This window comes from Narcine bancroftii, chromosome 5 (assembly GCF_036971445.1).
Source record: "Narcine bancroftii isolate sNarBan1 chromosome 5, sNarBan1.hap1, whole genome shotgun sequence".
In the NCBI taxonomy this organism is placed as follows: Eukaryota; Metazoa; Chordata; class Chondrichthyes; order Torpediniformes; family Narcinidae; genus Narcine; species Narcine bancroftii.
The window spans coordinates 190830612-190843904 of NC_091473.1; the positions used below are offsets into that span (position 1 = coordinate 190830612).

At 45.0% G+C, this 13293-nt stretch overlaps 1 protein-coding gene across 4 annotated transcripts in view; it reads right to left on the reverse strand.

Annotated features, from left to right (window-relative positions):
- LOC138764441 (phospholipid-transporting ATPase ID-like) overlaps positions 1–13293 on the reverse strand; it is a 78600-nt gene that overhangs the window by 63257 nt on the left and 2050 nt on the right. For 2 of the 4 annotated variants that reach the window (XM_069940367.1, XM_069940364.1), the window contains exon 1: positions 5542–5607. The exons of 1 other annotated variant lie outside the window; for it this stretch is intronic. The gene's annotated coding sequence lies outside the window, so the exon portion shown is untranslated. Of the gene's footprint in view, positions 1–3992; positions 4071–5541; positions 5608–13293 lie in introns of those variants that run through there. One more of the 4 variants, XM_069940366.1, reaches the window with a different exon arrangement.

Sequence of the window (13293 nt, forward strand, 5' to 3'; positions counted from 1 at the left end):
TTGGCCTGCATGTGTACGTATGTTACATCTGGGCGCGCATCTGCGTGTTTTACACCGAGGCCCAGCTGTACTTGTGCAATGAGATGATCATTACCTTGAACTTGACTTGCTCAGGGCTCTTGAACTTGACTTGCTCAGGGCTCAGCCCTTCAGCCTAGGCTGGTGGCAATACAAGTTTAACCCGTCCCATCTGCCTACGCATAGTAGCGCAGCTGGAACGGCCGCCCTGCCGCCAGCTTGGACCCGGGAAGAGCGAGGAGCAGAGGCACGGTGCTGCTCCAGAGGGTCCTACTGCCTGGCTGTGCTGCCATTTCTCTTAATTCCCCCACGATGTAAAAATCTATCCAACCTCGTCTTAAATATATTTACTGAGTTCGCCTCCACTGCTTCAACGAGCAGCGAATTCCACACATTCCCCACCCTCAGGGAAAACCAGTTCCTCCTCATCTCTTTCCTAAATCTACTCCCTTGGATCTTGAAGCGCTCTCCCCTCGTTCTGGTCTTCCCCACCAACTTACCTTCCTCTATCTTGTCAATGCCTTTCATAGTTTCTATAAGATCTTCTAAATTCTAGCAAATACAATCCCAGACAACACAATCTCTCCTCATAGGCCAACCCCCTCATGTCTGGAATCCACCTGGTGAACCCCCTCTGCACCGTCTCCAAGACCAGACCGTCCTTCCTCAAGTCAGGAGACGAGAACTGCCCACAGTTCTCCAGATATGGCCTCACCAGGACCTTGTACAGATGCAGCATAACCTCCCTACTCCAAAATTCAATCCCTCCAGCAATGAAGACCCATGTTCATTTGCCTTCTTCATAGCCTGCTTCACCTGCAAACCAACCTTTTACAATTCATGCACAAGCCCTCCCAAGTCCTTCTGCATGGCTGCAATCGCTTTCCATTTAAATAATAATCTGATCTTCCATTTTCCCTTCAAAGTGGATAAACCTCACATTTACCAACATTGTCCTCCATCTCTTGCCCGCTCACTTAACCTGTCTATATCCCTTTGCAGACTCTCTGCATCCTCTTGCTTTTCCACTCAATTGAGCGTACACTCTGTCCCCTCTCCTAGATCATTAATATATCCTCGGGAACATCTCCACATCTCCCCTGTCCATCAAGGGAACATCTCCACATCTCTCTTGTCCATGAAGGGGCCATCTTCACATCTCCCTTGTCCATCAAGGGACCATCTCCACATTTCAGAATCAGAACCAGAATTATAGCCAGGAATGCGTCTCGAAATACCATTGCTTTGCTGCCACATCACCATGCAAACATTTATATAAACCATCTTACAAAATAAATTAAAACAGTGGAAGAAAAAGTCTAAGTGAGGCCGTGTCTTTGGTTCGTTGTCTGTTCAGGAATCTGATGGCGGGGGGTGGGGGGTTTGAAGAACCAGTCCTTGTGCCGCTGGGTACTCGTCTTCAGGCTCCTGCACCTCCTTCCTGATGGTAGCAGAGTGAAGAGGGCATGGCCTGGGTGGTGGGGTCCTTGAGCATTGTGGCTGCTTTCTTAAGACACCAGCTCTTGTAGATGTCCTCGATGAAGTCTGGTGCCCATGATGTCGCAGGCCGAGTTAACAACTCTCTGGAGTTTATTCTTGTCCTGAGAGTTGGTGCCTCCATACCAGGCGGTGATGCAACCGGCCAGAACGCTTTCTACTGTCCACCTGGAGAACATTTCGAGGGTCTTCCGGGAAGTACTGAATCTCCTCAAACTCCTCACGAGGAACAGCCACTGGTGAGCCTTCTTTGCGATTGCATCGACGTGGAGGCTCCAGGGTAGATCCTTAGAGATGTTGACGCCCAGGAATTTGAAGCTCTTGACCCTCTGCTCTGCTGACTCCTCGATGAGGACTGGAGCATGTTCTTCTCAATCATCTCCTTGCTTTTGTCAAGTCTGTTGTCATCCAATCGCACAAGTACAGCCCGACGAAACAGCATTCTCCAGTCCTCAGTGAAAAACACACAGATACACAGCCAGACATAACACACATACAGACAAACAATACACATGCTGCACAAGTATTTCATCTATATAAATAAATAAATATTGTTTCATGAATATGAGAGTCTCGGAGGGTTAATGTGAGCCATTCCTTAGGTCGTTTAGCATTTTCACTGCCTGTGGGAAGAAGCTGTTCCTCAGCCTGGTGGTGCTGGCTCTGATCCTCCTGTATCTCTTCCCGACGTGATCAGCTGAAAGATGCTTCACGCAGGGTAGAAGGGGTCCTCAACGATTTTGTGCGCCTCTTCAGACGATCCGTCACACATCCGTCGATCACATTGATATGCGGGAGGAGTAAGACTCCAGTGATCCTCTCCGCCGCACTTACGGTCCTGTGGAGTTGATCTCCGATCCATTTTCTCTGCAGCGACCATACCTGCACTGTGATGCATCCGGACAGATGTTCTCAATGGAGCTCCTGTAGAAGGTTGACATGATGGTGGCCGGTAGCCTTGCCTGCCTCAGTCTTCTCAGGAAGTGCAGTCGCTGCTGGTCCTCCCTGACAAGGGTGGAAATGGTCCTTGAAGGTAGAGGCTGCTTTCTTAAGACCCTGCCTCCTGTCGATGTCCTCGATGGAGTGGAGGTGCCCGAGATGTCGACAGCACAGCTGAGTTAACAACCCTCTGAGTTTATTCTCGTCCTGAGAGTCAGCACCTCTGTACCGGGCAGTGACGTGAAATCGAGCTCAAATGGTTCCACTGTGTGCCACCCGGAGAAGTTTCCAAGACAACCCGAATCTCTCAAACTCCTCTCAGGCAAACCCGCTTTACGTGACTAATCAGTCCAACTTTTTACTTGTGCACAAGACAAATTCGTGTTAAGCGATTAACAGAATCAATGGAACAACTACACAAAATCCCCGCTCCTTCGATCGTCTGCCAAGACTTAGAAAAAAGTTTTACAAACACTTTTAGCTGCATTATAAAAAAAAATGAATGGTTAATAAAAAATAATGATGATCGTTTACATTTATTTCATAATTAACTATTTCTTAGAAAAATTTGTCCACAATTGACTGCACATATTTTGATTTTCTTTTCCTCATTATAATAATTTCCTGAAACTAATGATCGCTGTTTACTGCAGATTTTCCACGTTCAACTTTTAGATTTAAAAAATCCTTTGGTGGCTTCAAATCGTTTTTTTTTTGGGGAGGGTGGAAACGCACGACCTTTTGCAGCAGCAGCATTAGAATGCACCAGGCTGGCAGCTCCCCCACGCCCTGCAGCATTCGCAGGTCAAACCCACTTCAACCTGGCAGCCAAATTTCTGTGTCCCCTTGAAATCGAAAAGCCCTGGTTTGAGCGCTTTCAGCATGCAGATCATGAAGGGTAATGAGTGGCACGTGACTGGTTTGAAGGTGGGCACGAGCAGGTTGAGCTGGTGCTGCGGAGGGAGTGCTGCGTGCCTGCGAGATCTGCGAGCACCGGTCCTCCACAAAAGGGTGGCACCAGACGAAAATAAACATTGAATGGCTTTTGGCTACAATCTTCAATTCCAAGATGAAGCAGCCATCCCATTTCAATCATTCACGGGCTTCTGGTTCATTTTGCGCTTAGAGAAGCTGATGCAACTTCCATGTTCGTGCTTCTGACTTAAAATGGTGCAGACCCTGGACTCGCTGGGAATGCTACCGGTATCACCTGCTGCACGGTCGGGCGACTGCACCGGCTTCCCCCTTCCACCCAGCCAGTCTTGCCTGGTGCAGTGGGGGGGGCGGGGGGGAGCTGGACGCCCTGTGGACTGGGGAGAAAAAAAGAGGCCCGTTGAAGGGGGTCAGGCCAGCCCTCGCGGCCGGCCCGTAAGCACGCTCCGCATGGAGAGGGGCAGCCCTTGCATCGAGCATTCACGGCCACAGAACTTCCCCACCCAACCCCAGCCATCTCGGACCTCACCTTGCCCGCTGGATCCGGGGAGGGGACGTCAAGAGGGCAGGTCTGGGCCTATGTGACCCCCCCCAACCCGACTCACCGAAAATCCACTCAAGCATATGCTGCTCCTTACTGAGGAGTGGGGAGGGAGGGTGGTATCAAACCCCTGCAAACCATCATCGTCCTTCGGGATGGATGACCAGGAGGAGGAGACCATCGACTCAGATCGTGTCCAATTTTCACATAATTGGCACTAAATTCGTTTTTCTTCTCAAGTAATCGCTTTTCCTTTTAAAATTGCTGTCACGATTCTTCGCCACATCTCTCAATGGGGGGCACATGCTGAGTCTGACAGTCACTCGTGTGTCTTTTATTGAGGGCTGTTCATATGATCTTCTCAAAATTTCCCCAGAAATTTCCAGAGCAGTCTCGTGGTAACTGGAATAAATACACACGTAGAACTGGAAATGGTCATAGTTTTCCAAATCGCGGTCACTGAACTCCACGGTAATTGAAGTAGTGTAGAGCAGATGGGGGGGAGTGAGCCCCTTTCGGGGCAGCTTTGGTCCCCTCCTGCCTGCCGCTCAGCTCTCACCTGTGGGCCCCAGTGCGCCATCCCATAAGTCGACCCGACGGGCAGGCTAAACCGGGCAAGGGTAACCAACCCTCGACGAGGGGATCTGTGCGACCCCAGTGCTCGAAGACTGGCCTCCCCCACCCCCACCCAGCGAATGGAGTGGGAAGAGACTGATAAATGGTCCAACAGTCAAGAAGGCAGGCGCTGTGGAGCACGGTAGGCCACCGTCCCGGTTGTCCACCGCAGCAAGAGGGGTCTCCAGCTGTAACAGGCATCTGCGCCACCGGATCAACGTCTCCTGCCGAGGGAGCAGCATCGCTCCAGGGTGGGAGAGCTGGCGATGGCTGCTGCACTCTGAACCCCCCACCACGCACAGGTTCATTATTATTGTGCCTTCTTCAAACGATAATATGGAGGGGTTTGCCTGGCGAGCCTTCTTCGTGACCGCCCCGGCGCAGCGGCTCCTGGGTACATCCTCGAAGATGAGGAATTTGTTGACCCTCTCCACTGCTGACCACCCCATGAGGACTGGGTCACCCACCCTTTGGCTTTGCTAACGTGGAAGGTCGAGCAACCAGCTGATCTCCCTCTCCCCACCACTGAACCTTTCCTCACCACCACCCCCTCCCAGTGTCATCACCAGCAAATTGGCAGACAGCCCCTTCCCCCCCCCCCTCCCCCACCCCTTCAAGATCTCGGCCACCGAGACGATCATTTGCAAACTCGAAACGTGCGGCTAGGCTGCTTCGCTCTGCTCCCCACCCCCTTGATCAGCTCACCCTCTCATGCCAGGAATCACCTTCCCCTCCATTCCCCCTACCCCCCTCCTCCTCCACCTCTCTCTCCATTTGTCCACTTAAACTTCTGAGGGCAAAAGGGTGCGTTGGCAACAGGAATGCAGCAGCGTCCGAGAGGGTAGAGGGGTGGTGTGTGTGGGGGGGGGGGGGGGGGGGTGGGGTGTAGAGGAAGGGCTTGCACACCAGCTGCAGCCACATCTGGGGCCAGACAGAGAGGAAGGACGGCTGGAATTTGATGCATCGCTCCCTTTGTAAAGGCAGCCGGCGGCTCTCACCTTGCCCTGTGCATTCAATGCAAGTTGCAGCTTGCAGCCCCGCCGATCGGATGCTCCCCTTTCACGTCCCCCGTTCCACCCCCCCCCCTTCCCCTCCCCTCCTCCCTCCCTCCCTCCCTCCCTTCCTTCCCTCCCTCCCCTCGCTCTGTCTCTGTCAGCGCCGCTCCATCGCTCACTGGCTCCTTGTTTGTCACGGACCCTGGAGGGGCCGGCTGTCAATCAGCGGCTGCGCGCTGTCGTCAGGCGCACGGAAGGTAGAAAAAAAGGAGAGGGCGGGGCGGCAGTTTGGGCGGCCATCTTTGTAGGGGGACTACCACCCCCCCCCCCCCCACTTGGCTTCTCTTAAAGGGGAAAGGCATTTGAATCAGTTGTTGTAGTGGACATGCCACGGGGTCCACTGATCCGCGGCCCTGTTGCAGGTGCTGGCGTGGATGGGGCCCTGTGGCGGGGTGGCACTCAAGGCGGCGGGCTAACGTGGCGAGCGCGCCAGTGGCCTCCACAGGCCAGCAACCCGGGCGGCGGTAACCGCGGGCCGATCGAAGGGTGGCCCACTGGTGACGTCGCATCTGACCGGGCCCAGTGGCAGGAATGCTGGGCCATTCAGCTCATCGCGTTTGCCCCGCCATTTAATCATGAGCTAGTCCATGTTCCCATCCAGCCCCACAGCACAGCCTTCTCCCCATAACACTGATCCCCTGGCTAATCTCTGCCCTAAATATGCGCATTGACCTACGTCTACCCCTCATCTCAAACAAATCCCCCGGCACCTCCCCCCCACCACCACATCAATTCCATCTACACCTCTCACACACTCTCCAATCTCCCACAGATTCACTTTCCTCTGGACGAGAAAATTCCTCCCTGTCTCGGACGCCCTTTAGAATCCTGAAGTCATGCCCTCTTGTCCCAGACTCTCCCACCGCAGTGGGGGGGGGGGGGGGGGGGGAGCGAGTCTAGGGCCTTCCTAACCCTTCCGTTATCGACACTGTCCATGCCTTTCAAGATGTTTCAATGAGATCTCCCCCCCACCCCACCCCACCGTTCTCCTAAATTCCCACGGGTTCCGGCCAAGAGCCACCAAACGCTCCTCATTTCTAGAATCATCCTGGTTAAAGTCGCGAGGAATGAGATTCATGGCTGAGTGATTTACAAATTGGCAGAGTGAGAGCAGGCAGAGTGTACACTGCCTGGAGGTTGGTGAGGAGTGGAGGTCCTCAGGGACCTGTCCGGGGACACCAGCTCTTGGTGATCTTTTAAAAAAAATAAATGGCCTAGATGAAGGATTGAAAGTTTGCGGATAGTTTGAAGATTAGAGGAGTTGTGGGTCATGTTGAAGGTGGTCGTAGGTGAGAGACAGGACGCAGAGTCGGGCAAAGAAGTGGCAGACGGAGACCAAACCGGATTAAGTGTGAGGTGATGCATTTTGGAAGGTCCAACCCAGAAGGCTGAGCACAGGGTAATGGTTCGAGGAACAGAGGGACCCCAGAGTCCAAATTCGTACATCCCTCAAGGTCTCCGCACAGGTTGTCAGGCTTGTTAAGAAGGCCGATGGGATGCTTCATTAGTCCGGGGGAGGGGGGGGAATGAATTCAGGAGCAGAGAGAGCAAGTTGCAGCCGCGATGAATCTCTGGTGAGACTAGGCGTCCAGTTCTGGTCACCTCATTACAGGAAGGGATGTGGAGAGGGGGAGTGTTTGGAAAATTAGTCCCACGGAGGCGAGGTTCGCAGAGCTGGGACTTTTCTCTCCAGACCGTAGAAGCCGGAGAGAGGATACTGAATGGAGGTTGACAAGATCCTGAGGGACGCAGATAAGATGGACGGCCTTATCCCCAGGGCGGGGGTAGCAAACACCAGAGGACAGATGGAAGTTTAGGGGAGATGTCATGGGTAAGTTTATTTTATAAAGAGAGTGGTGGGGGCCTGGAATGTGTTGCCAGGGGTGGTGGTGGAGGCTGGAACATTGGGGGCATTTAAAAGACTCTTAGATGGGCATGTGAATAATAGAGAGTTATGGGGTAGAGAGGGTTTGGTATCTATCTGATGGCCAACACAACATGCTGGAATGTTCCGTGAACCTCCTCTGAACCCTCTCCACCATCAGCACCTCCTTTCTTCAACGAGACAGTAAAACAGGATCTCTCTCCCTTTAATTCCGCACTGTTTATACCTGCAGTATTTTATACAGGACATCTGGGTCGCACAGACTCTGTGGCAACATCTGGCAATCAACTCGGACCACCCCCCACCCATCCCCAGACTGGAAGGCGAAACACAACATCAAAGTGCTTCTTAACCAGGGAGTCACGTGATGGAGTAGTGGCCGGTCAGGGAACTCCAGCCCTCTCAGGAAAAGTTGAAAAAAAAACACACAAAACACAAAGGTACAAGAATTAAAACAAAGTAAAAGTAAAGGTGAGAAGAAAATGGCAGCGAAGATAAAAAGTCGAAAGCAACGAGAAGAAGAGAAGAAGAAAGAATGTCAGAAGAAGAAGGTGAAGGCCTTACCTGTCCGAGGAGGCCCGCCGCAGAGAGAGAAGCCCGCTCCCTAAGGTCGGTGGAAGTCCCTAGCTCGGGACTACAAAAATGGCTCGCGGAGCCGAGTAAAAGTGCACAACAGCGCATGCGCAAGGAGTCGTGCATGCGTGATGCGCATGAAAAAAAACACACTGACGGGAGGGGGAACAGCTGAGGAGTTGATCTCCACAGCTGAGAGTGACAGCTGCAACACAGCAACAGGAAGAGAACACAGAAAACAACGAGAACAAGAAAGAAGAGAGCAAAAAGAAAACAAGGAAACAACAGATGACCAACCCAGAGGAAGAAGAAGAAGAAGAACATAGAGAAATGGAAGAAGAAGGGAAAGGAAGGACAATGGATTTTTTTTTAAAAGAATATATGGAATCAGTAAAAGAATGGCAATTACAAGAATTTAATGAAATAAAAAGAAGAATTAAGAGTGCAGAAGAAAAAATGAATAAAATAGAGATGGTCCTATCAGAGATAGGAAAAAGAGTGGACAATGTGGAAGAACGAGAAATAATCGTAGAAATGGAAGTAGAGGACTTAAAAGAGAAATTAGAAGAATCTAATAAAAAAGTTAAAGAGGCACAGGAGCTGTTAGCTCAGAAGATAGATATAATAGAAAACTATAATAGAAGAAATAATATAAAGATAGTGGGCCTAAAGGAAGATGAAGAAGGCAAGAATATGAGAGAATTTATAAAAGATTGGATCCCCAGGGTCCTAGGAAGACCAGAATTACAGGAAGAAATGGAAATAGAGAGGGCACATAGAACACTAGCCCCGAAACCACAGCCGTAGCAGAAACCAAGATCCATTTTAGTAAAATTCTTAAGATATGCAACAAGAGAAAATATATTGGAAAAAGCAATGAAGAAAATAAGAGAAGACAAAAAGCCACTGGAATACAAAGGTCAAAAAAAATTTTTCTATCCAGACACAAGTTTTGAACTCCTGAAGAAGAGGAAGGAGTTCAATACAGCAAAAACGATCCTATGGAAAAAAAGATATAAATTTATGTTAAAGTACCCAGCGGTATTTAAAATAGTTATTCCAGGGCAACAAAACAGACTATTCTCGGATCCGGAGGATGCACGAAAATTTGCAGAACAACTACAAAACAAGCAGAGAGATGAAGACGTAATGAGAGTAAAAATGACCACGAACTATATGTATGTGTGTATATGGGGGTATAGATATATATATATATATATAGATGTGTATGTATATATGTGTGTACATGAGTGTATCCGTATTTAAAGGAAAATATATATAGATAAGAATTAATAAGGGAATGAAAGGGAACAGAGGAAATAAGGAGGGAAATAAAAGAGTGACCTTTGTTATATATGAAAATTGAAATCTTTTCCGGGGAGGGCTGGGTGGGGAGGAGTTACGGTCACTGCAAAATCAGTTGACGCTTGCGAGTGAATTCGCAAATCCAAATGGAGAGGGGAGATGTGGTTGCCCGACAAGGGATAAAGGGCAACTCAGGAGGGGGAGGGGAGAATGGGGTTAAAGAAGTTTTAAATAGAAGAATAAGGAAAATGTTTGATGTTTTAGAAATGTTGTCTTATATGCAGAAATGGATAAGAAGGAAAGGTGATGATGAGGAAATGGAAAGGGAAGATAAACAAAGTATGAAATGGCTACGTTGAACTATATGACTTTAAATATGAACAGAATACATAACCAAATCAAAAGAAAGAAACTGCTAAATTTACTGAAAAAAGAAAAAATTGATATAGCATTCGTGCAAGAAACACATTTAACTGAAATGGAGCATAAGAAATTAAAGAGATATTGGGTAGGACATGTAACAGCAGCGTCATATAATTCAAAAGCTAGAGGAGTAGCTATATTAATCAGTAAAAATGTACCAATTAAAATAGAAGAGGAAATAATAGATCCAGCAGGGAGATATGTAATGATAAAATGTCAGATATATTCGGAGTTTTGGAATTTACTCAATGTATATTCACCTAACGAAGAAGATCAAAAGTTTATGCAAGGTATTTTTTTCAAGATAGCAGACACGCAAGGGAACATATTAATAGGAGGGGATTTCAACCTTAATTTGGATTCAAACATGGATAAAACTGGGAAAAAAATTAACAGAAAGAACAAAGTAACCAAATTTATAATTAAATCGATGCAAGAAATGCAACTTTTGGATATATGGAGGAAACAACACCCAAAGGAAAAGGAATATTCATATTATTCGGGTAGACATAAAACATACTCAAGAATAGACCTATTTTTGTTATCAGCTCGTATGCAAGATAGAGTAAGAAAAACAGAATATAAAGCTAGAATATTATCGGACCATTCACCCTTAATATTGACAATAGAGTTAGAGGACATCCCTCCAAGAATGTATAGATGGAGATTAAACTCCATGCTACTTAAAAGGCAGGATTTTAGAGAATTCATTGAAAGACAAATTAAAATGTACTTTGAAATAAATACGGAATCAGTGAAAGCTAAGTTTATACTATGGGACGCAATGAAAGCGTTCATCAGAGGGCAAATAATAAGTTATGTAACCAAGATGAAGAAGGACTACAATCAGGAAACAGAACAGTTGGAAAGGGAAATAGTAAATATAGAAAAAGAATTAGCAATGAAGGAAGACACAAGTAAAAGAAGAGAATTGGCAGATAAAAAAATAAAATATGAAACACTACAAATATATAAGGTGGAGAAGAACATAATGAAGACAAAACAGAAATATTATGAACTAGGGGAATAAACGCACAAATTTCTAGCATGGCAGCTTAAGACAGAACAAGCTAAGAGAATGGTATTGGCATCAAGGAAAAAAGACAAACAAATCACATATAATCTAACGGAGATTAATGAAAACTTCAGGGAATTCTATGAACAATTATACCAAACTGAAAACGAAGGGAAAGAAGACAAAATAGATTAATTTTTAACTAAAATTGAACTACCAAAATTACAAATAGAGGAACAAAGTAAATTAATAGAACCATTTGAAATAGTAGAAATACAAGAGATAATAAAAAAAACTACCAAATAATAAAACACCAGGAGAGGGTGGATTCCCAATAGAATTCTATAAAACGTTTAAAGATTTATTAATTCCTCCCCTCCTGGAAGTAATCAACCAGAATGACAAAACACAAAGCTTACCAGATTCATGCAAAACATCAGTAATTACAGTAATACCAAAGACAGGGAAAGATCCACTCGCACCAGCATCATATAGACCAATATCATTACTTAACACAGATTATAAGATAATAGCTAAACTATTAGCAGATTAGCAGATTATGTACCTAAAATGGTAAATCTAGACCAAACTGGATTTATTAAAAAAAGACGCACAACAGACAATATTTGTAAATTTATTAACTTAATTCATGCAGTAGAAGGGAGTAAAGCGCCAACCGTAGCAGTTGCTTTAGACGCAGAGAAGGCCTTTGACAGAGTAGAATGGAATTATTTATTCAAAGTATTGCAAAAATTCAGTTTACCAGAGAAGTATATTAATTGGATTAAAGCATTATATAAGGGGCCATTGGCGAAAGTGACAGTAAATGGATATATATCAAAGCAATTTAACTTAAGCAGGTCAACACGGCAGGGATGCCCACTGTCACCCTTATTGTTCGCGTTAGCTATAGAACCACTAGCAGAATTGATAAGAACAGAAAATAATATAAAAGGGATAAAAATAAAAGACAAGGAATATAAAATCAGTTCATTTGCGGATGATGTTATAGTATACTTAACAGAACCAGAACTATCAATAAAAGAATTATATAAGAAATTGAAGGAATATGGAGAAGTGTCGGGTTACAAGATTAACGTAAATAAAAGTGAAGCAATGCCAATGAATAATGTGGATTTCTCAAAATTTAAGAAAGAATCACCATTCAGATGGCAAATGCAAGCAATAAGATACCTAGGTATACAAATAAATAAAAATCTTGGCCATCTATATAAACTCAATTATTATCCACTAATGAGAAAATTACAGGACGATTTAGAGCATTGGAAAGATTTACCATTAACACTAATAGGAAGGATAAACTGTATTAAAATGAACATTTTCCCAAGGATATTATACCTATTTCAGGCATTGCCAATACACTTGACAGAAAAATTCTTCAAGGGGTTAAAGAAAATAATAAGGACATTTTTATGGAAAGGGGGGAAACTGAGGATAGCACTAGATAAGTTAACAGAATGGTATAAACAAGGAGGCTTACAACTGCCAAACTTTAAAAATTATTATAGAGCCGCACAATTAAGATACCTATCAGATTTTTATCAAACAAGGGAAAAGCCAGATTGGACTAGATTAGAATTAGATAAAATAGGGGAAAAGATACCTGAACACATATTATATAAATGGGATGAAAAATTGGTACAACATAGAAGTTCTCCAGTATTACATCATCTACTCAATATTTGGAAAAAGATTCATGTCGAAAGGAATAAAACAAATTATCAATTACCAAAACTAATATTGATGCAAAATAAGTTACTCCCTTTTACAATAGATTCCTTTAGAGAATGGGAGAAAAAAGGGATCAAAAGAATAGAAAATTGTTTTTCAGGAAATAGAGTATTATCCTTTGAACAAATGAAAGATAAATACAATATAACTCAAGATACAGTGCTGGCATATTACCAATTGAGATCCTACTTGAAGGACAAATTAGGAAGTAGTCTGATGTTACCAGAGGGAAGTAACTTTGAATATGTGATTACAGATACAATGATAATCAAAAGATTTATAACAAATATGTATATTAAACTGCAAGAAAAGGAGAATGAGGAAACAAATGGTAAAACTAAACAAAAATGGGAACAAGATTTAAACATAAAGATAAAGAATGAAACATGGGAGAAGTTATGCTCTGGAACAATGAGAAATACAATAAACATGAGGTTACGTATGATACAATATAACTGGATACACAGGCTATACATTACACCTCAAAAGTTAAATAAATGGGACCCAACAGTATCTGACAGATGTTTTTGTTGTAAAAAAGAAATGGGAACAACAATTCATGCAATCTGGACATGTGAGAAAGTGGAAAAATTTTGCGAAGATCTAAACCAGATATTAAATAAAATTACAGAAAACAATATACCAAAAAACCCAGAGATCTTCCTCCTAAGTAACATAAAAAACAAAGAATTTGGACTTGATTTGGATGGTGCACAAAAAAGATTTGTTAAGATAGCTCTAG